General features: G+C 35.2%; 1 long non-coding RNA gene across 1 annotated transcript; it reads right to left on the reverse strand.

The window, feature by feature from the left end:
- Window positions 1–3,607: 3,607 nt before the first annotated feature.
- Window positions 3,608–4,382, reverse strand: LOC133179974 (uncharacterized). The gene is made up of 3 exons (XR_009720222.1): window positions 4,332–4,382; window positions 3,921–3,984; window positions 3,608–3,742 (listed from the first exon to the last, which is right to left on the reverse strand). It is a non-coding gene; the product is annotated as an uncharacterized LOC133179974 (long non-coding RNA).
- Between the last annotated feature and the right edge of the window lie 20,568 nt (window positions 4,383–24,950).

The following is a 24,950-nucleotide window of genomic DNA, read 5'->3' on the forward strand; positions in this document are numbered from 1 at the left end:
AGATAGATCATGTAAATAGTCAATATCATGCCATTGTGATAAATTTAAAGTCTTCAGTCGAAAAGCTGAAAGAATTGAAATTTTTTAACGTGCATACTTGTATCAATGAAAGTCAAGTAGTTGAATTTCAAGAAAGGCTAAACCGAGAGAAATGATACATAAAATGTGCATATCAATTAAAGTCAAGTAGTTATATTTCAAGAGTGACTAAGCCAAACGAAATGACATATGAAATGACCATTTCAGTTAAATGTCAAGAAGTTCAATTTCAAGAGTATAGCGTAATCAAGAAAATTAAAATATTTATTGTGCATATCAATGATCATAAAAGACAGGGGGTTGAATTTCAAGAATGGCTAAATCAAGAGAATTGAAATATCAAATGTGCATGTAAATTTTGAAAGACAATGAGTTGAATTTCAATAGTAACTAAATCAAGAAAACTGAATTATGTAATATACATATAAATGAAAGTAAAAGATATGAATTTTAAGACTGGCTTAATCACGAGAATTGGAACATATTGATGCACATTGAAAATGTCAAATTGTTTGTCAAATTAAGAAAGCAGTAAAAATATTCAATGAGCATGTTAATGAAATAATTCAATTTGCGCTATTTGTAAATAATAATTCCCTACTTGTAATACTATTGTAGGTTTGACCTATTAGTTTGAGGTATGTGTGTTTAAAACTTTTTTTTTTTGTCTACTTAGTTGTTTTAATTCTGTAATATGATTTTACAACAGTTGTGCCATTTTTCCCTATTTGAAATTTCTAGTCACCTGATATATGATATTTCTGTCAAATGATATCGAGTGCCCAGAAACTGTTCTCGGTAGTTTTAATGATGATAGTCTGTGCTCTGTGACCATTTCGATGGTGGTATCCTTTAACATTTTGTAAAAATACAAATTACTTAAAATGCAAGCTACATTGTCATTTTACGAAAAATCCAAAAACTAACTTAGTATTATTTGTTTTCTATGTTTAAAGGTTCGATTTGTGATAAATTATTATACATTCCAGTAGATATTAAAAAAATATACAATACATGATGGAAAAGGTGTAAATAAAATGATATAATTTTATTTCTCAAAGAAACAACGCTTTGTGATCTGGAGGTCGTGAGTTCGAATCTCGGCCGCGACTGACCTAAGTCGATAAAAAATGCGTAGCAACTGTTCCTTCGCCATGCGCTCGGCACTTTTAGGTGAAAGTTGCGGTCCTTCTGATGAGACCTTAAAAACCTCGACCCTCTGTCACGGTGGGCGTTAGCACGATAAAGATCCGTCACTGCTCGATGGCCCTGAGTGCCGAGTAAAGGTCAAAATTTGAAGCCCCTCACCGGTATATGGTGAGGTCTCTACGCAGTACAGTTAAGGCAACATTTTCTATAAAAAGGCAACAAAAACGAGACACTTAAAGTTCAACCGTCTTATTTTTTAACATGAAACTCTATCTGATATATCTTAATGGCTTTATGAAGAGTTTGTCCATCGCTTTTAACATCGGTATTTTTTGTCATCATGTGACCCTCTACAGTCACGTGAGCTCCGATTTTAGGTCAAAATATGAAATGTCAAATTTAACCAAAAAGTGCAAGGGCAAGGCAAACAATATTTGAACTGCACAATGTTTCATTGTGTCCCTTAGTATCTACCCTATCGTAAAACTGATGCTCATTCAGTCAGATTTTTGAGATATTTAAGTTATTCATTGAAAACAAACAGCAGTATTCAAAAATAGGGTATTTTTCATCATTTAATCGGAAATTTTAAATTGCCTAATGAATTACAAAGAAATGAGCATCACTTTTTAAAAACTATACAGTTAAGTAAAGAATTTAAAATAAAAACCTACCTCTTGGGTTGTCGCCTTGCCCTTGCACTTTTTGATTAAAAATTGAAATCTTAACACATTCATTCTAAATGTAGTTTTCAAACGCATCACTGACCCAGCATGGGAGATAACTCTGTGGTACTTAATAGAGTTTGTGTACCTCGCAAATTTTGAACAAATAATACCTACGGACTGTGCTGGGCTATATTTCATTAAATCAAATCGGTATGCATAAAAAAAAAATCCTTGACTTTACTTTGTTTTGTATATCTTCGTTTTTTTATACGCTACACAAGACGTATTTGACACCTACCGCATTTCCTCCGTTCGTGAACAATAGGCATAAAATTTGCCGCAACATCTATCAATGCCCATAGTTAAAAATATTGAAAGATTCAATCATTTGTAATAAAAAATAGATAGCCGCTATCAATGATAAAATATTTATTCTCCTCCAGCAGACACACAGAAAAAATATCTCCAACAGAACTTTTTTTTTTTTTTTTTTTTTTTTTTTACATATGTGATTATTTTAGTTATCAAACTTTCAGCTGTTTAGAAATTCTAGACTACGTTAAAAGTTTTAAGAACAGGAGGAAGGGAATGGGGAGCTTACTCCTGTATTTAATTACCTGTTTTCCTTTCTACAGATCTAACCCCCCCCCCCATCACCAGTCTGGCTCCTTTGATACCATATACCTTACTTGCACGTAAAAAATAAATTATTAAACAGTGTTTACATCAGGTTTAACTTATTTGGGTATTGTAGCACAAATCACATTGGGGGGGGGGGGGGGGGGGGCTTTAGTCTCATTTTTTGGAGTTATTATCAATCCATGCGCAAACAAGATAATCATAGTAAAACTTTGTAATCAAGAAACATATACTCTGTTAAAGAACGGGTGAACACAATATATATGCTGAAATTTAGATCTTGTTGGTTCCCAAAAACACAAACAGGCGCGTAGCCAGAATGGCAGTGAAATGTACGCAGAGAATGGCAGGGGTCCGCTTTGAGAACCCCAGTTGGTCCAGGGCGAGGCCCTGATGAGGACCCATGGGCGAAGTCCCTGGAAGCTCATGGGTTTTACCAAATATTTCATTCAAAATCATGCCATTTCGATTTTCTTTAGAAAATACAAGACATAGTACTTAATATTGCTTTTAACACAAAGTTAAATACTTCCGTGCAAATTTATTGTACATGTAGGGGCTGAATATTTTTTAAAATGATATATTGGTATCATCTACTCTTTTTTAACTTTCAGCAACAAATATATTTATTTTCAATTATTAACAAAAATAATGTTATATTTCAAATCATATTCTAGTGGATCACAGCATTCAACGGTTGATATTTGCTCAAAGATCTTTAAAAAAAATTGTCAATGTGTTGTAGAAGAATTACAAATTAATAAATGTTTTATTTGGTTGTGGCAATGATTTAATAAAACATTACAGTTTTTTTTTTTAATAAAGACATGGTAATATAAAATTTGAATTTGAATCGAACCAGTATGAGATAAAATAATTTGAAACACAAATATTTGCTGGATAGTATTGATATTTTTTCTCTTCTCACAAATTTCCCCCTTCCCTCTCCCCCCCCCCCCCCTCCCATTTTTAAAATTGGAAAACGATGTGTAGACATCTGCGTATTTGCGTATAAGCAGCTACGCGCCTGTCAGAATATATTCAAGTAAAGATATTCAAATCTTAACAGCCTTCAAACTTTTAAACCATTGTACTATTAAAAAAACAAAGTATTATTTATCTAGAAAATTTATTTAATTAAAAACAGCTTTTCAAATTCAAAGGCAGGCTGTGAAGGGATTTCTGAGCAGGTGCAAAATATTTCAAACAGTCCACAGTTCAAACAGTTCTTCTGGATGAAATCAATTCTAAAAACAAAATGAAATACCATTATGGAAAGTTCATTGGGGTTTTAAGAAAGTGATACTCAAAACAATGCATTGAGTAACATGGAAAGCATATACATGACTCTACTGTTTATATTATCAAAACATTTCAATAATCTTGCTAGGAATATGTATGGTTTATAGCTTATATGGAGCATACCTTTTTATTTTATTGGTGGAAACACTTGCTGCCTGAATGAATTGTTCAAATTGTTTGGGAGTAGCTAGAACAAAATATATATGTAATGAGTGAATAACTTAATGATAACTATTGTAGAATGAAATGACATTGCATTGTACAAAACAAACCAAGCTATACTATATTTTCTGAAATTTATAAAATAAATGGAAACAAACTTTTGATACAAAACTTTTTGGGAAATTGAAACCTATGACATTAAATTTTGCAAAAATAGAATTGGTAGCTATACTTAATTTACGTAAAAAAAAAAAAAATAAAAATCAATATACTAGAGATAAATTTAATTCTTTCACCTATACAACATTTTAAAAAAATACTTAACACTGGCATCCTATAAAATTAATGTGAAATGCTTTAGTGTGATCATACCCAGTGGAGAAAATGATGCATCTATTTTGATAGTTCTAGCTGATGTAAATGCCTGTTTGAACCAGTTCTGTGACAGCTACAATGAGAAAAGAATTATACATATAAACAGTACATAAATACATGTTTATACATATAAGACTGACTTAATGTACATGTAGTCAGACAAATGAAAATTCAAACATTTTATCTTCATTAATGTAGAAATTCTACAAATTTACAGCCTAGTGATACAGATAGTTAAAGTTCTACGATGAATTTAAAATATGAAGCACTGGTAAGAACTGAAATCTGAAAATTCACATATTTTTGATTGCCAGAGGTATAAATTAAAATTTATAGGGTCTAATACTCTTGTATGTACAGTGCACATGCATTATACACTGTGCAGTTTGACATCACAAATACATGTACATTGTAAGTGTGACTGCATCTAAATTATACTATTTGATATCATGACGTGCTGTGCTTATATTATGTTACATGTTTGTAGATGTATGCCAGAGGACAACATCATTGCATGTTTAAAAGTGTGCAACTTTCATAATGTTTGTGTTTTTGTGTATGTGTGTGTGGGGGGGGGGGGGGGGAGGGGGCATACACACAAGGCACTGCATTGCAGTTTGTGACGGACTGTAATAATACATCTTATTGTACATGTTCACGGTTATTTTACATCGATGTAAAGAATAGTATGTCTACATGTTAATACCTATGCACATACACACCTTAATGAACAGAAAAGGACCAAGTGAAGTAGTGCGGATCGTCTCAGTTTTCCATGATTTCCCGAAATAACGTCATCATCTTCTCATCAAAAAGATAAACAAGGCCCAGGTCTCTTATCTTATCCCTATTCTCTTTAAAGATTGCCCGATTGTTGCATTTATCCACTGCATATCTCAGCTGCTGTCGCCACGTTTTTAGATGTAAACAACATTCCGTGTCACCGAGTGCAAGCGCTTGGCTGAAGCCGAATGCAGCCAAACGACACAATAAAAAGAGAATTATTTCGAAGACGTGTTGTTACTATATAAGAGAAAATCACTAATGTTTATTTATTTAAACCTGAAAATACGGACATTCATTACAAATTCTCGCAATCATCATTAAATAGCTTTTTTGAGCTCTATTTCCTTATATGGATCTATCAAGGCGAAGCAACTGTCATGACGTTAAACCTCATTATGACCTCATTACCATATTATCTTCATGTGTAGCCTTAACTGTACTGCGTATATGAGTGAAAAATTCTCGAATGGGACGTAAAACAACATACAATCAGTGAATCAATCAAAGAAAACAAAGAGAAAAGATTTTAAAGTTATAGTTTTCATCAATGCACATAATATCACATAATCCATCTATGGACTAGAGACCTCAACTCATTTAAACATTATACAATCAATACCATCAACTCGTAGTAGTACTTTCAGTACTTTGATTAAAAATCTACCCCCTTACTGCATATCATAAGTTCAATCAAAACTCACGACCAACCTATATCATGTGATAGAAAATGCAGCATTCGATCATAAGTTACATGTTTACATGTCAAAAACATTAAAAAAAAATTTTCATAAGTCTGAGAATTACATAAATAATTATTTGTAATCTAAAATGACTATTAAGTCTTATTTAATGTAGTTTCAAAAATATCCATTTCTAAATATTTTATTTTTCTTTCAGTTTTCCAAAGTCGATGAATTTCAGCAGTAAATATTTTTAATCTAAAATATCTATTAAATAAATTAAGCCTAATTTCGTCTTAAAAATATCCACTTCTAAATAATTTTAGCTATTTTGCGTACAAAAATCGTGCGTTTGCCTTAACAGTCGTGAATGATCGTGTAACATGAAGAATCGTGTGAGTGAAGGATTAATCTTGCGGAATCGTTCGTGTAACGTGATCCTTCCTATATGTTGTCAACAATAACGCGGCAGCCATTGTACATGCACATGTATCGATCGCCTCAGAAACAACAATGATCGATTTCACTACTGTATTTGGAATATACAAGGGGCGGGGCTCACTGGCGGCAAGACTAAAGCGGGGTCCGCTTCACGCATGAGTGCGTAAAGCGAACCCAGAAAGCGAACGCCGGGTTCGCTCTAGCGGATCCAGAGCTGACCCCAAGCGAACCCGAAGCGCACCCAAGGCGAACCCAGAGCGAACCCAAAATTTCTGAAAGCGGACCCTCAGCGGACCCCGAGCGAACCCAGAAAGCGAACCCGGGGTCCGCTTTGGGTCCGCTCTGGTGTTAGGTTGTGTCCGGTCGGTACTGTACCAACTGTTGGGGAGAAGACCACTTAAGGTATAACTGCGAATATGAAGCTTGTTGTAAAGTCTGCAAAAACCCTGGTCATTCCCCGGGAGATACAGCTTGTACCAAACACGATTCAACTTCAAAGGAAATTATTGCTTTCAGTGGAAAAGATGATGTCATGTCAAACTTCTACCCGTGTGATATCACGGTTTTTGGTATTCCACATGCTTCCGCAGAACATGCTTTTCAATACAGCATAGCGATGCGAGCAGGTGACATCATTAAGGCATTTCTGAAAACTGTAGGAGGAGTAGTGTTTTGAAAGTATTTCACAGAAATTTCTATTTTTAGTAACCACATCAAAAACCGAAATGCATATAAGTATCGTAGTGTATTCTAATTGCGTGCCATATAAGATTGAAATCGGACCAAAAGTGCCGTTAGATTTGGGACAAGCCGTTCTACAGTATCAAATATTGTGAACACTTTTATTTCTGTCCTTCATGAAATCTTTTTCGATGGTGTATTAAAGGCAGTAGGCATTCCTTCTCAACTAAAATGCAAAGGATCTAAACAGAAATCGTTTGAAGATTTTACATCAGCAAGAATTGCCATGGATGCCACTGAAATTACTCAAGACATTCCATCCAATATGAAGTCAGTCACTTCCTTACAGCAACTATAAAAGCCGTCATACTTTAAAGGTCGTGACATATGTTGCTCCAAATGGTGCAGTTGTATTCACATCTGATTTATATCCAGGATCCACCTCAGGAAGTTTGATCGATTAGTGTTCGATTACTTTTTTTGATCGATAAATCTTTAAATACTTTGTAGTTTAGTTATGACCACACATAAGGAACACAATATTTACAGTTGTTGACTTGTATTATCTTTGTATTCATATTTGATTTAAAAAATACATTTTACTCACATCTATTGATAATATCATAGTTGTCTGAAAATGCAAAAAAAAAAAAAAAAAAAAAAAAAAAAATTTAAATGAATATGCATTTAACACATACATCAGCTATACTGTCCAGATTTCTGTTTACTTCCCATGAAACATGACATTTAATTTCTATATTCCAAAGCATTCAAAATACAAATTGCAAAAATAAAGATAAGGCAAGAATCACACCAAATAGCTGAATACCAAAAACCAACGAAAAAATTAACTTTAGACAGCTGACCTCTCTATGCAACGAGTCCAGATCTTAAGTACATGTATTCATTTTGATGAACAAATCCATTCTTATTTGAAATTCATTACTATTTGATTTAAAACAAAAATTAATAGATTTTTTTTGTTATTATTTGTATCAATAAAAATTTTTATTTTTTAAATTGTAAACAGCAATGAAGCTAACAAAAAAGATGAAAGTTCTGAATGTGAACCAGGGACATCTGCAATGAGCGCTGAAGTAAAAATAATAAAACGAAAAATAATAATACACATTATGTAATAAATCATTTTAAAAATTAGATTGGACAACAGTGCTTTCCAGATTTTTCATTATTGTAAAGAAGTTTTGTATAGAAAGTTATGAAACATTACATTTACACATTTGGTATATCTACAAAATAATTTCAGACATTTGTTGAACCATTGGACGATGAAGTAGAGGAATTAAAGTAAAAAAAAAAATCAATGTGCGAATTAAAGATTTCGTTTAAAAAAAAATCCTTCATGTCTGAAATGAAGGTGTGGAAAATGGAAATTTTTTTACATAATTCATGTGAAATAGGAGACATTAAAATGAATATAAAAGAAAGCCTATGCTACACATTGGCATTACATTTTCAACATGACCAAACAAAAATACATTTTAATGTTTCAGAGGACAGAAGCCTGAGAGAAAAAAAGCAATGGTGAACTAAAGCTGAAGAATTTGGAATTGAAAGAGGCATTGGAAACATCAAATAGGGAGAGAGATGAAAATAAAAAAAGAACTTACACAACGATTGCTGGCTGAGAAGAAATTCGCCAATTAAAGGTGATTTTTGTTGATCATTCTCTGATGTTATAAATCCACAGTCAACAGTTGGCAAGCAATAAAGAAGACAAATGTCAATATTTTGTACTTTAAATTTATCTTCAGGAAAAACTAAATCAAGTTACAAAAGAATGCAGGATTTTGAGGGAAAAACAAGGCAAGCTTACAAAAAGGAAAATCACAGCAGGTAAGATTACTACTTTTCTTATTTTCAGCTTCCCTCATTTATTAGCTCATCTAAGCTGAAAGCTCAACTGAGCTTTTCTGATTACCTGTTGTCTGTCTTCCATCTGTTTGTCTCTCTGTCTGTAAATATTTCATATTTTCCATTCTCAAGAATCATTTGACCAATTTTAACCCAAATTGGTACAGAGCATCCTTGGTTGAAGGGGAGTTTAGATTGCTAAAATGAAAGGCCAAGCCCCCTTACAAAGGGGGATAATCAAGAAAATACAAAAGTAGGGTTGGGTAATTAAAAATCTTTTTCTCGAGGACCACTTTAAAATGTGGAAACATTGTAATGTAGTGCATATTCTAAAATGATCAAATCATGGCCCCAGGGGTAGGTTTGGGCCACAAGAGAGAATTCAAGGGAAAAGCAGAATTATAAGGGAAATTGATTCAGCTCACCTGAGCTGAAAGCTCAAGTGAGCTTTTCCGATCACCCCTTGTCCGTCGTCCGTCCGTCTGTGTAGCTGTCTGTCTGTCCGTCCATCTGTAGACTTTTCACATTTTCATCTTCTCAAGAACCACTGGGCCATTTTCAACCAAACTTGCCTCAAATTATCCTTGGGTAAAGGGGATTCAAATTTGTTCAAATGAAGGGCCACGCCTTTTTCCAAGGGGAGATAATTATGAATTCGTGTAAATTTAATGGCATCATTTAGAAATCTTCTTCTCAAGAACCACTGTGCTTGAAAGTATGAAACTTATATGGAAGCATCCTAAGGTAGTGTAGATTCAAGTTTGTTCAAATCATGACTCCCAGGGGTAGAGTGGGGCCATAATGGGCGATCAAAGTTTTACATAGGAATACATAGGAAAAAACTTGAAAAATCTTCTTAAGAACAGCAAAGTCATGATTGGGCATATTTATATGAGAGCATCCTCGGGTAGTGTAGATTCAAGTTTGTTCAAATCATGACCCCCGGGGGTAAGGTGGAGCCACAATGGGTGATCAAAGTTTTACATAGGAATATATAGGGAACATCTTTGAAAATCTTCTCAAGAACAGTAAAGCGATGATTGGTTATATTTATATGGAAGCATCGTCAGGTAGTGTAGATTCAAGTTTGGTCAAATCATGACCCCCAGGGGTAGGGTGGGGTAATAATGGGCAATCAAAGTTTTACATAGGAATACATAGGAAAAATCTTCTTCTCAAGAACAACAAAGCCATGATTAGTCATCTTAAAATGCAAGCATCACCAGGCAATGTAGATTCAAATTTGTACAAAGCATCCCCTCCACCCGAGAATAGAGGGGCCATAACAGGGGATCATAGTTATACAAAGGAATACAAAGAATATGTCAATCAAAATTCTCTTTTTAAGAACAGCAAAGCCATTTCTGTCTAATTAATTCAAAAGCATCAAAAGAAGTAAAGATTCAAGTTAGTTCAAATTAACACCCCCACACCCCTCCCAACCCACCCCCGAATTTTATATTTAAACTTTACAAGACTGAACTGATTTCCGCTTTTTATGCCCCCGGATCGAAAGATCCCGGGGGTATATTGTTTTTGTCTGTTTGCCTGTTTATCTGTTTGTCTGTTTAACTGTATGTCTGTTGTCAACTTTAACCTTGCCCATAACTTTTGATTGTTTGGAGCTATGACTTTCATATTTCACATGTGTATTCCTTGTGACAAGACCTTTCTTTGGGTACCACCATATTTGACCTTTTGACCTCGGAGTTTGACCCACTTTTGCAAAATTTTATGAGACTTTAACCTTGGCCATAACTTCTGAACAGTTGGTGCTTGGGGTTTCAAACTTCACATGTGTATTCTTTGTGACAAGGCCTTCCTTTGGATACCAACAACTTTGACCTTTTGACCTTGGAGTTTGAACTACTTTTGAAAAACTTTAACTTTGGCCATAACTTTTGAACAGTTGGTGCTTGGGGTTTCAAATTTCACGTGTATTCCTTGTGAAAAGACCTTCCTCTGGATATCAACCTCTTTGACCCTTTGAGCTTGACCTAGGAGTTTGACCTACGTTTAAAAAACTTTAACCTTGGCCATAACTTTTGAATAGTTGATGCTAGGGCTTTCATACTTCACATATGTAATCCTTGTGACATCACCTTTCTTTGGATACCAACCATTTTGACCCTTTGACCTTGACATAGGAGTTTGACCTACTTTTCATTGGCCATAATTTTTTAATGATTGGTGCTAGGGCTTTTATACTTCATATAAGTAATCCTTGTGACAAGACCTTCCTTTGGATTCCAACCACTTTGACCCTTTGACCTTGACATAGGAGTTTGACCTACTTTCGAAAAACTTTTACCTTGGCCATAACTTTTGAATGGTTGGTGCTAGGACTTTCATACTTTACATATGTAATCCTTGTGACAAGACCTTTGGATACCAACAACTTTGACCTTGACCTTGATGTTTTACTTACTTTTAAAAGACTTTAACCTTCGCCATAACTTTTGAACAGTTGCAGCTAGGGCTTTCAAATAAAACATTTTTTATCTTTTGGCCTGGATTTTGACTTACATTTGAGAAACTTTAACCTTCGCCATAATCTGCCATGCGGGGGCATCAGTGTTTCACAAACACATCTTGTTCCTCTTGTTTCTTATGTAACTGGTACCGATGAACGGTACCTTTCCCAATGTCAAACAACGTTAATTTTTCCCAATTTTGAGACTAAAAATTCCCAATTTAACTGTCAAGCAACAGACTACAATGACATCGAATTTCTTTTTATATGAAACATTGTACAAGTTGACTAATTGTATCACTTCCGCTTAAATCGAAAGTAGAGATTAGTATGGCGGGATAGCGTAGTGTCATATATTTTGACAAATTGAAAGGATGAAAATGTAAAAACAAGGACATTGATATGGAAAACAATAATAAAAGTTGTTTATTCTTTAAAACACGGAGTAATAGGTAAAGAGGTTGGAACAAACGCAAAATACGATTCATTTGTTTAAATGACAGAAAATTTTCCTTTGTTTTACTTTGATGATATTTTTCCCAATTGAACCGGTACCGGACCCTTTCCCAATTGGTAGAAAAAATCGCTGTCATAAAATCATTAGATGTACTTTTACTGTAATACTAAACTGTAAACATTCCAGTTACGAAAAAACCAACCACTGATAACTGGAATTTCAAGGAGGGGCCGGAGGACTTAGAAATAGGCATGGTTGTGGCCATCACACCAATCCGTCAAAGGGATGTTGTTGATGGAGAGCCATGGCTGGTCATAACCAATGACGTGTCCAAAGCCAGAATCAAAGTATCATGGCTGAAGGGGAGTTACACCACCACTTTGAAGGGTGTGCTCCAGATAGCATCCCTAGAAATAGGGTGGCATGTAGTTTTAAGTTCATTCATGACAAAATCTTGCCAGGCTACATTGTAGATAAATTGAAGAAGATATTTAAAAATTAAGATAAAAAGAATTCCATGTTAAATTATGTCCCCCAAACGACTTATGGGAACATAATGTTTTTACTGTTTTTTCTTCTTATTTTTTTTTAATTCTTCTTCAGAGAGTAAACTCAGGTGCCCTAAAAATCACTACGAGCAGTGCAAATAGCTTAGCAGTTTTGTGATAGCATCACATGTAATGGTTGAAGGTCTGCAATACTTAAACATGAAAGATGTCAATAAAGAGCCTGTCACCTTAAAAGATTGCTTTCCAATGAACTAAGTGATGCAGAGAAGCTGCAAATCATATGTAATGTAATTAGGAATTTTGTACAAAAATATATCTTAAAAGATTCCTTACAAATAATTCAGAATTCCACTCGGAACAAAGAACCTCAGACATGTGTGGAAGTTTATATTACCAGCTCATATATAAATCCTATGAGGATATTTCATTAGAAGATAAGCAGTTGATAATTAGTTTATTCGTTCAAATGAAGTCATTTTTCTTCTGTGCCAGGGTATAAATGTCATCATAAAAGAGCCCAGTTCAAAGTCCTCTGAAGAAACTGAGCATCAAAAATTTAGCGTCGTGGATAAGAAAACACTTTCTTCAGACTGAGATAGCGCTCCTATCCTCCTCATCGTCGTTGCGTCTACTCGTTGGTTGGGTTCGTTGATATCACTTAGCGGATTATTGTCAATGTATATGATAAACTTCGATCAAAGAAAGTAAACGCAAATCTTTAACCTACTGACTGCTTCATAAAAAATATACTATTTGTATTTAAGACAGTTTTTACGTGAATCACGTAATACTCCTGGTGTTCTTTATGTAGGTTTCTGTCGATTTGTTTGCATTGCTAGAAATCTTTTCTCATTATTTTATTATAAATGTCTTAGAGTCTGGCTGAATTGAAAGGTTGACAATTGACTTGACCATTACGTAACCAAGTTAAAGGTCTGTCTCAGCGGAGGAGTTAAAGTCATGCTGAAGTAGTTATCGACTTCCAATATTGACGCCCGAGATTCGAACTAACGACCTTCCGATCACGGAGCGAGCGCTCTGCCGACGGAGCTACCGTGAACGGTCATCATAAACGAAGAATGGTCATAAACGAAAAATGCCTGCAGTGCATCCTTATCCTCTCTACCAGGAACTGAAATCTCCGAGAGAGCTGAAGGAGGCCATGAGCGTCAATATCCAGCAGATAAACACTTTAACAATATGGAGGACTTCAGAGTACGGGGAGTTTATTTCGTTTCCATGTACAACAAAAACGATCAGATGTTTATGACACATTAGATTAAACAAAACTTTGCAGCCTACGAGATGGGATTTGATAGTTTTAGGATTAACAGCTTAATGCAAGAAAGGCGGTGAACCAAGCAGGATGACCATTAATGATTTGAAAGATGTCTTTTAAGATTTATGGATATATCAAGCAAAAATGCAGCATGTTGAAGATGACATAGAGAAAAGGATATTGTGTGAAAATGTAATAGCTTAGATATAGATATAGATATATATATAGATAGATAGATATATATATAGATAGATAGATATATATATATATATATATATATATATATATATATATATATGCAGTAAGGTTACCAAGTTGGTGGCACTTCTCATACTAAAAACTGCAGGCAAGCAATGACAATTTCAACTGATTTGAGGTACTAAGGCAGAAGAGATCAAATTAATAAGAATAAAAACACTTCTTTAATCTGAAGCATTTAAACAATCATGCTTCAGGATAGAATCATCAAACTTTGTCAGTTGATGCATCTTGGGTCTTCAGAGTAAGTCAACTGAAAAGTAGGTCACCATGACCTACTTTTCAATTTATATGACTATAATTAAATATTTCGGGTACCAATTGGCAAAGAATCATCAAACTTTGTCATTTGATGCGTCTTGGGTCCTCAAAGTATGTCATCTGAAAAGTAGGTCACTGTGACCTACTTTTGAAATTTTATGATTATAATTTTAAAAATATTTTAGGTATTAATTGGCTTAGAATAATCAAACTTAGTTGATACATCTTGGGTCCTCAGAGAATGACAACTGATAAGTAGGTCACCATGACCAACTCTCAGGTACTAATTGGCTTAGAATCATCTTGGGTTCTCGGAGTGTTTCATCTAAAATGTAGGTCATGATGACCTACTCCGGAATTTCAAGGATTTATCTAATTATACAGGATACTTAGGGGCTTCAAATAAAAGTGATAGATTGTACAGTTTATCAGAAGAGCGATTCAAGGCCCTTGGGCCTCTTGTAATTTACATGCCACAAATATTCCAAATCTGTTCACTATTTTAAAATGTGCAACACTAAATAAGCGCTCGCTCCCTGTGTTCGAAGTCGTTAAAAAATAGGAAGCAACTGTTTCTCGCCAAAAAATGAAATAGTGGACAGAGGATAACAGAGGACTATAATATATGTAACTTTGCTGAAGTGTCAGATATTTCAAAAATAAAAAGATTAATCCAGCATGCAAGCTGTGAAAGTTGCAAGTCCTTCGGATGAGACTTTAAAAAAAACGAGGCCCCGTGTCAAGGTAGGCGATAAAGAAGCCTTGCTGCTCAAAGGTCAATCATACAATGACACGTGATGCTGCAAAGGAAAAATTTCTATGGTACTGTACACTTTCTATGCTCACATATGATGCCAACTCTAGACATCAAAGAATATTCTTTAATATATGATAAGCATTTTAGATACTTAATTTTAAACAAATTTTTTTTACATGTTTGAATGGAATAGAAATGAGTAGTAAGGGATATAGTCTTCATGGGGTCAATGACGTCATTGTCCGTCTGGGGTCAACCATCCCATCGAAGCCGTCTGGGTCACTGATGTCACGACCCATCCCACAAAACCGTCTGGGGGTCACCCATCTCATCGAAGCCGTCTGGGGTCACCCATCCCATCAAGCCGTCTTGGGTCACCCACTCCACTACTTTATTTGAATTATTTATATATTTTCAACTTTGGTGTTTTCATTATCATTTAAATTTTTAACCTTGGGTTTTTCTAAAAATTAAAGGAATGTGTAAGACTTCCCTTTTTTTTATTTTTAGGAATTGATGCCAACTGTATCTAAGGAGAAAATTCCAATTCTTAACTTTTTGTAGAGGAATGTTTAAGACACACCCTATTTCGATTATTATAAAAGATCCAAGTTTTAGTATTTGTTCAGTCCGATTTTTCTGTCTGGGCTCTTACAAGAGTAAGTACTATGTTGTAATGTTAGTCTAATTTATCACTACCAATAAAAGTATCAAAAAGTGCCCCCCCCCCCAAAAAAAAAAAACAACATGAAATTAATATTAAATTTATTGTGAGTTTCATAACAAATAGATTATCTGAATACATCATACAAATCATTAAGAAGAAATGAAGCATTTAAGAAATATTTCCATACTTAAAAATTAAGAAATACTTGGATAGACGTTGATTTTTTTTTTTAAATGAACACATACTGATCATGTAAATTTAGCAGATGACCTCTGACCTCCTCTGAAAAAATATTGTCACGGATTTTTTTTCATAAAATCTTGAATGTAATTTACAAGCATTGATGTTTGTAGAAGGTCCACACGGACACTGTCTACTAGTTCATTTAATCCCTTTCATGGCAAAGATTTTTTAGCATTTTTAAAGAAATACATTTTTTTTAAAAATTTTTTAATGTATCTTAGGGTTGTTTAAGTTAACTAGTTATATATTGGGGTTTTAAGGTTGGAAAACTGATATGCATTGGAGGCAACAATGTTCAAACATGTGATCGGAGATCACTATCCTTTTTTTCTTATGGCGACAACCTTAGCATATCAAATAAATTGGAACAAAAAAGGAAGTACAGAACATTATTCTGTTAATTTGACTTGTTCAACTATATGCAAGATAGTGTTTTTGATAAAGATATCAAGGTCTATAAATCAAGCTGCACTTGAAACATACTTAACTGTCTTGATATGATCTACCAGTATATCGTGGATTCTGTATAACCATTTGTTTTGTTTACTCTACTAAATAATTTGCCTTTTCAATCAGAGGTGTTGGGGGAAAACGAAGAAATTGAAAACGAGAGGGACGTTAAATAAACAAACAAAACTGTTCAGAAGTATGTTTTGACTTAACCGGAAAATCACATGTTTATATTGCGATCCCGATCTAGACATCATTTGTAGTAAGAATTTCATATTTATCCTGTACTTGGACTCGGTACTTAATGTATTTAAACTGTTCGGAACTTTGAAGTGAAAGTTGCAGGTCCTTAAAACCGAGGCCCCGTGTCACGGCAGGCGTTGGCACGATAAAGATCCCTCACTTAATATAAATTGTTTATTCAGAAAGGCACGAATAAGAGCTGTTTGGCTAGAGAGAAGAAGAGGGGACAATTCCAGACATCTGGATAGTGAAAGATTTTGTTTTATGGCCAACGGTTGTAAATAGTTTAAAATTCATAAAAGATCAAAGGAGGCCAACAGAAAAAAAAATCTTTGGTGAAGATGAAGAAGTCAGGACATTCCTAAGAACCCGCAACTGTCACTTGAAAGTGCCGAGCGGATGGCAAAGGAACAGTTGCTACCCATTTTTTAAATCAACTTAGGTCAGTCGCGGCCGAGATTCGAACTCACGACCTCCCGATCACGGAGCGAGCGAGCGCTCTACCTACTGAGCTACCGTGAACGAAGGAATAGAAAGTCACAGAACAGCTTCAAACAGTTACAAGCAGTTGATAGCTATTCACATATCAGAATTGCATTTCCAAATATATTTTTTTAAAAAGCGTCCATCTATACCATAAATAGAGACGACTTTAAACTGTAAACAGTTAAATGCGATTCGATGGAAATGTATTATTGTCTCCGACTTTAAAAATGCATTCGACCAGATTGAACTGATTCCCTTAATCGAAGCCATCCATAAAGTACTGTGGTATTGTAACACCCTATCGAGGAATACGTGTATGTACAAGATGCGCGATGGGCACGCCTGAGTCTGGAAGAACTAATGTGCAGAGTAATTCGTGATAGTTTACAAGAGGGCCGTGTAACAAAGCTAGCAGATGACCTATATTGACCTATATTGTGATGGACGATCGGTGGAAGAATTATTCCATAATTGGGAATATGTACTCAAATCCTTTGCACAAACCGGACTTTAGTTGTCTTCAACAAAAATCATCACATGTCCTCGTTCAACAACAATACTGGGATGGAACTGGACAGAAGGGTATGCATTTGCCAGCAAACACAAGGTGTTCGCTTCGTGCAGCGTTCCTGAGATATAAAATGCCTTAGATCATTTCTCGGAGCGTACAAAGTTATTGGTCAGGTGATACCAAATTGTTCAGACATTTTCTTCCACTGGAAAACTCAATAGGAGGAATGCAGTCAAGAGACAAAGTACAATTGACATATGAATTGCGTGAACATTTCATCCTAAATATTATCTACTAAAGATCAGAGAAAAAAGATAAAATGAAACAATATTCAGATCTCAGAACTGGAGCTAAGATCACAAGCGGGAGACAAAGTTCCCGTTAAACGACCTAAACAGGACAAATTGTCAACGTCGTACAGTCCTGAGCCATATCAAGCCATCAAGCAAAAAGGTTCTACGATTACAGCGAACAATGATAATAAAAAATCAAAAGAAAACTATCATTCTTCAAGAAAATTAATGACTGCGGAAGGTCAGCTGAGGTGATGGACGATTTTTTGTGATATTCTAATTATGAAAGAGCCGGAGCCTAGACCGTCAACTCGAGAGCGAAAAACCACCAGAGTATCAAAGAAGATTACGTGTGCGCCTAGAGAGAAGTTTGTAATGAGTCATAATACTCCCCAAAACATTATAAGATAGAACCGGTACCAAATATAAGTAATTAACTGGCCCGTAGAAACGGGGGGGGGGGGGGAGTGGCGCCCCACTCCCTTTCCGAGTAAAGTATTTTGCTATAGTAAATTTTTTATCTCCTCCCCCACCCTCCACCTTTTGTTCGGTAAGGTCGAGCATTTGCAAAGTCCATTTTTTGGACGGTTATTAATTAGTATATTTTTTTGGCTTGTCGGATTTTTTTTGGGGGGGCGGTTGGGGGGGGGTTGGTTTCCTCACGTTTTTGGTCACTAGGTTTTTTTTTGCCTGTTAGATCTTTTGGGGAAGCCCTTCCCCTATTTAAAATCCCTTGCTACGGTCCCGATAGATGTTACCATAGAAAGTTCAATAAATTAGACACAAATATTGAACAGACAATTCTCAATGAAACAAACACAGGCCTTAATAAATGTAAGCGTTTACAATAATTACTTGGATGTTTATGCTCTCAATTAAAGAAAGGGATGTAATGTTTATTTCAAAATTTAAAAAAAATCTGTGAATCAAAAATATCATAGACAAACATATTAATCTAAAATTATGATAATGTAAAATATCGCGAAAATTACAATTCCAGGAAGTCTTGGATGACGTTAATCAGTGATGTCATAATTTCAGCAGTTCTAAAAAAATGGAGTACAACTAGCAACAAAAATTTGAATAACATGCGATTGTTCTCATAAAAGGCCAAAGGTCCAACTATAAATGCAGTTCTTACCTTGTGACTTTCATTAAGCTCGATTTGATGATACCCACTCTTCATGTCCAAGATGGTAAAAAAAATCTGTTCCTGACAAATCATCCAAAATTGCCTCTTTGCGTGGCAATGCATACTTCTGTATCATTTTAACAACTAAACATTTATGTACGTTTAATTCATTATTAATTATATATTTTGGACACCTTTTGTATACTTTGGCCCAGAATATCGAAGGAAAAAATGTCATATTCTTAGTAATAAACAATAAATCTGTGAGCGAATGTTCACTAGTAATACCCCCGCTCTGATGTGAAAAAAAAAACGGTTTCTCTCTCATGTCGACATCGAATTCATACAAAAATGAATCCCACCATCTGGCATGCCTTAACAAAGATTGTGCTAAAATCTCGAGCATCTTCGCTGAGTAGTTGCTGAGGAAACTGTAACGGAAATTTGGTACGGACAGATGCACGGATAAACAAGAAGTTGACGTCAGATTTAAACAAAAAATGAATCCCACCATATGGCATGCCTAAACAAAGAGTGTGCCAACATTTCAAGCATTTGTGATGAGTAATCTCTGAGAAAACTGCGACCAAAAATGTGTTATGAACAGATGATAAACAGGAAGTTGATATTTAATTCATCTAAAAATAAATCCCACCATTTGGCATTCCTAAACAAAGATTGTGCTAAAATTTCAAGCATCTACGCTGAGTAGTTGCTGAGAAATATGCGACGGAATTTGGTACGGACAGACACACGGATAAACAGGTAGTGTATTAGAGTGGGCCATAATGGGCGATCAAAGTTTTATAAAAGAACATATATTGGAAATATCTTTAAAAATCTTCTTCTCAAGAACAACAAAGCCATGATGAGTCATGATATGGAAGCATCCTCAGGTAGTGTAGATTCAAGTTTGTACAAGTCATGACGGGCGATTAGAGCTTTACATGTAAATATATAGGAGAAGAAATCTGCTGACGAAGAACAACAGGGCCATATTTACTCAGATGAGCGTTGTGGTCCATGGGCCTCTTGTTTTTCTCCCGTTGAGTCATCATCTGTTGTTAATCTCTGATATGTTAATGACAATTCTCTGCAAATTCTACCTTCGTCTTGTAATTCATGAGCACTTCTGTTTTGGACGAATCAATGCGGCTGGGTACAATCTGCACATCAGCAAGTTTCAGCGGCGTTCTCGAGTTACTCGCCTCTACTAAGGTTGAATGCTTCCCCACATCGAAACAAGCAACCTTGCTAAAAGTATTTCGTTAAACTTGCACACTCCTATTGAAGTATCTGCCGTTTGTCCGTGCAATAGTCTCCTAGAACAGGTCCGGACAAAATTTACAGACAGACGGACATGGCGATCCCAAATTTTGTTTGCAGGAGGGGGGTATAAAAGCGTAATTAATATTTTCCGTATCGAAGTATCGTCAAATCTGGAGATAGTGCACGAATAGATAAAAGAATACTTAACACTTTCCTTTTTAAAATTCTTTAGATAGGTTGAGCATTAAATTTTCGATTTAAAGGGAAGAAGCTTCAAACTAGGAGCGAGAATATATTGCCGATCCTGTTCGGGGCCTCGGTTTTCCAGGTTCTAACTGACAAATATATAACACCTACTACTTTAAAGGTTGAAATCAATCAAAATTTAACACAAGTCCAAAATTGTTTGTTTCTGTAAAAAGTTAAAACTTCACATCAATGAATTCTTTTTAAACCATCACTGAACACATCATCAGTGCAAGTTTGATGACGCCACTTCTCATACAAGTTTTCAAAACCTTTCTCTTTTTTTTTTAGGTCACCTGAGTAACTCAGGTGACCTATTGCTATCCGTTTTTGTCCGTCGTCCATCGTGCGTTCACATTTAAACATTTTCAGCTTCTTCTCTGAAACCGCTCAACCAATTTCAACCAATTTTGGCATATAGCATCTGTTGGTGAAGGGGGACAAAAATTGTCAATTTCATGGTCCCTGCCCCCGTGGGGCCTGAGGGGTGGGGCTAAAACCACAAAAATTAATGCAATCTTTAAAAATCTTCTTTACTCCTGGACATCAAGCAGTCAAACTGTTGACATGATTGTAATAAGCATTGAGCCCTCTACCAAAATTATGAAATTCATGGCCCCAGGGTCAGGGGTTCTGGTGCTAGGGCGGGGCTATATAGATCATATAGTGAAAGTGCATTATTTCTTTGAAAATCTTCTTCTCAACTCCTGGGTATTATGAAACAAATTAAATACATAGTTATGATAAGCAAGGATGCCTCTTCCAAAATGCTGAATTTCATGGCCCCTGGATCAGGGGTTCTGGTGTTAGGGTGGGGCTCTATTTATTATGTAGTGAAAATGCATTAATGCTTTAAAAGTCTTCTTCTCTGTTCCTTGGTATTATTTAAACAAATTAAGTACATTGTTATGATAAGCAAGGATGCCTCTTCCAAAATGGTGAAATTCATGGCCCCAGGGACAGGGGTTCTGGTGCTAGGGTGGGGCCATATAGATCCTATAGTGAAGGTGAATTATTTCTTTAAATCTCTTCTTCTCTACCCCTGGGTATTATTTAAATAAACTAAGTAAATTGTTATGATATGCAAGGATGCCTCTTCCAAACTTGTGAATTTCATGTCCCCAGGGTCAAGGGTTCTGGTGAAAAAGGGGGGGGGGGGGCTCTTTTGATTATATAGTGAAAAAGCAAATTTTCTCTGAAAACATTTTTTTCTGCTTCTGGTTAAAAAGCAAAGAAGCTAGTGTATAGTTATGATGAGCAAGAGTGCTTCTTCCAGAGTAGTGAATTGCATGACCCCTGGGTCAGATGTGCTGGTGCAAGCGTGGGATTCTTGATAATATAGTGAAAATGCATTAATTCTATTAAATAATCCTGTCTGCTCCTCATTGTTAAGCAGATATACAAAGTGATTACTTATGATGTGCAAACTTCTAGTCCCAGGGTGAGAGGCTCTGGTGTTTCTCGATGGGGAAGGGGGGGGGGGCTCTATTGATAATATAGTGAATCTGTAGTAAAAATGCATTATTTCTTTAAAAATCTTCTCTGCACCTGGGCATATCAGAGGCAAAAAGAGTAGAAGTTTTAATAAGGAAGGGTATTTTTACCAGATATTTGAACATCTGGACCATTTAGTCAAGTGTTCTGGTCCTAGCTAGGGCACTATTAATTTGTAATCTACTGAGAGGTGTTATTCCCCTTTGCCATTTACTTTTGATAATTAATCACTGTAAATAATGTACTTGAAAGGTTAATAGAATAAGAGAATTATGCAAGAATTTTTATTGTATAATACAAAAAGTACTTTCATAGTTTTAATGATCAGGTAGACTTGTAAGTAATAGATAAATGAAAATGAGACAAAAATAACTTGTCTTATTAGATGTTCATCAAAGATCAAGAGGGGCCAATGTAAGAGATTTCAACAAGGAATTAAGATAGTACAGAAGCAGTGATAGTTTGTTAATTTACTGTCTGGTGATAGTGTTAAATGGGGAACAGATTAGAACCTAATTTATGAACTGTTAATGAATGCTGGACTAATTATTTTTTTGATCCTGATCACTCTATTTTTCTTGCTTTTGGGCAACAAAGCTTCACCTTTCAGTTCATTTTATACTCTATGGATCCTCTAAATTGTTGTATTATACTCAGGTGACCGTTAAGGCCCTTGGGCCTCTTTTTTTTTTTTACAAGCCTGTAAATACTGTCTTTAACACTTTTGTAACAGTATGCTTTTGGAAACAAAAGTTATCTCTCCATGTAGTTACACATTTTAAAAAGTTTCTCCAAAGAGCCTTCTGAAATTAGGTATTTTATAGATTGTTGAACAAAATTGTTACACTTTTTTAACACATCTAAAATGTACTGAATGGTATTTGCCTGTGTCAGTGTCGATGGAAAACTTTTGTAAAGAGTAGCAGTAAATGAAGAAGAAAATGAGCCAAGATAAAAAAAATGATTTGCTCTGCATAATAATGAATGATAAGGCCTTATCTGATTGTATGTTGTTTTACGTCCCATTCGAGAATTTTTCACTCATATAGAGACGTCACCATGTACCGGTGAAGGGCGTCAAATTTTGACCTTTACTCGGCACTCAGGGCCATTGAGCAGTGAGCGATCTTTATCGTGCCAACGCCTGCCGTGACACGGGGCCTCGGTTTTTAAGGTCTCATCCGAAGGACCCGAAACTTTCACATCAAAGTGCCGAGCGCATGGCGAAGGAACATTTATCGACTTAGGTCAGTCGCGGCCGAGATTCGAACTCACGACCTCCCGATCACGAAGCGAGCGCTCTACCGACTGAGCTACCGTGAACGGTCGGCCTTATCTGAAATGAAAAAAAAAAACCACTCCTTGTCAACTTAACAATAATTTTAGAATGATTTATATTTAGTCATGGTTTTTGTCTGTTTCTGTAGGCATCTCAGATTCTCCTTCACTGTCTTGCATAAACATTTCAACAAGCTCCTCATCATCTATATTAGTGCCTTCTTCACTGTCTGTCCTGCATAAACATTTTAACAAGTGCCTTCTTCACTGTCTGTAGATACATCCTCCGGAACATTGTCCAATTCAAAAGTAGCTTCAGCATGCTGAACTTGTGAATAGTCTTCCTTGCTTTGACGAAGTAGATGGCATGTCTTGGTTCAAAATTTCTGGATTCCTCCACATTTGCTACATTATTCTCTTTATACAAATATCTTTTAAGATCAAATATTTTAATCAAACTTGCAGAAACGACTTTGTCATCTGACATTGTGACATTTCTTATATTGATGAATAGTTAGACTCTGTGTGTAACATTTGTCTACACTATTGATTGTATTCATATAGATTGATTTTTCTTTTAACATGAACTGATATTTTATTGTATGTGTGCATTAGAAGGTTATATCAGCATCGGTTTTACAACTTTTGGGTGCAATATGAGCATGTTTATATGCTAAGATTAGCTATTCTGAAGTAATTTTGAGTGACCTTGACCGTAAGTAAACTGAATTTACATTGTTGAAAAAAGGTCTGGTATTCTTGATTAAGATCCAGCTTGTACATATTCAGAAAGTATTTATTAGAATTTATTTTTTGCACATGTGGGATATTTTACAAGCAAATTAGTGTAATTTTCAACGTGAAGAAGAATATTGGTATTTAATTACAAGGTGTTGATAAGAATTTGGTCTGAGGTATAGTCTGTACAGGTATAGTCTTACAGACTATACCTGAGACCAAATTCTTATCAAGTGTCACATATAGAGGAAGTAAGGAGTACACAATAAGTTCAGTTGGTGTTTATTGTTTTTTTTTAGGATACTGAGATGTGTCATTTACATTGAGTATATTTTATTAAGTTTTCAATTGGTGTCAATTGAAAACTGATTGTCGATTTAAAACTTAATTAATTTATGTGAATGTGGAATTATTAGATTGTAAATCAAATTAAATTTTAAGACAGCTGTAATTAAATTTATCAGGATATAAAAAAAAATTAAATAACTATACTAAATTAAAGTAAATTAAACTTTAAATATATTTAGGCGAGTAAAATACAATTTAAAATAGTAATGTAAAAGCAATATTAACCACTTTACCCTCAACAACAATTGTTGTTATCAACTTTTGAAATAATCCACATAACTGTACAAAATGGGAACGCCAGAGGAATACCAGAAATTAATTGAAACCCTTCTGGGTATGGAAGTAGAACCAAAAGCTGATTCTAAAGAAGAATTAATCATTTGGATGAAAGCGTACTTGGAAAAAGAGAAAGTGGAAATCAAGATTGAACCTGGAACTGGTGCGAATGCTGGCGACATTCCTAAAACGACTACCTATATTATCTACATATTATACATCCTCCTGCCATTAGTACTTTTTCAGGAACAGATCCAACAGGAAAGAATGCTACTACATTTGACCTATGGCTGTATGAAGTTAAGTATCTTATGATTGAGAAAACCCATTCACAAGAAGCAATTGCTCAGGCAATCAGAAAATCATTGAAGGGCGAGGCAGGACGGACTGTAATGCGACTTGGACCTAAAGCAAAGATTCCAGAGATATTTGAAAAACTTAAAAGTGTTTATGGAGACGTGGATGAGAATGAATCCATCCTTAGT

The sequence above is a fragment of the Saccostrea echinata genome, unplaced genomic scaffold (assembly GCF_033153115.1).
Source record: "Saccostrea echinata isolate AGI-Se365-2 ecotype Australia unplaced genomic scaffold, CSIRO_AGI_Sech_v1 ptg000005l, whole genome shotgun sequence".
Classification (NCBI taxonomy): Eukaryota; Metazoa; Mollusca; class Bivalvia; order Ostreida; family Ostreidae; genus Saccostrea; species Saccostrea echinata.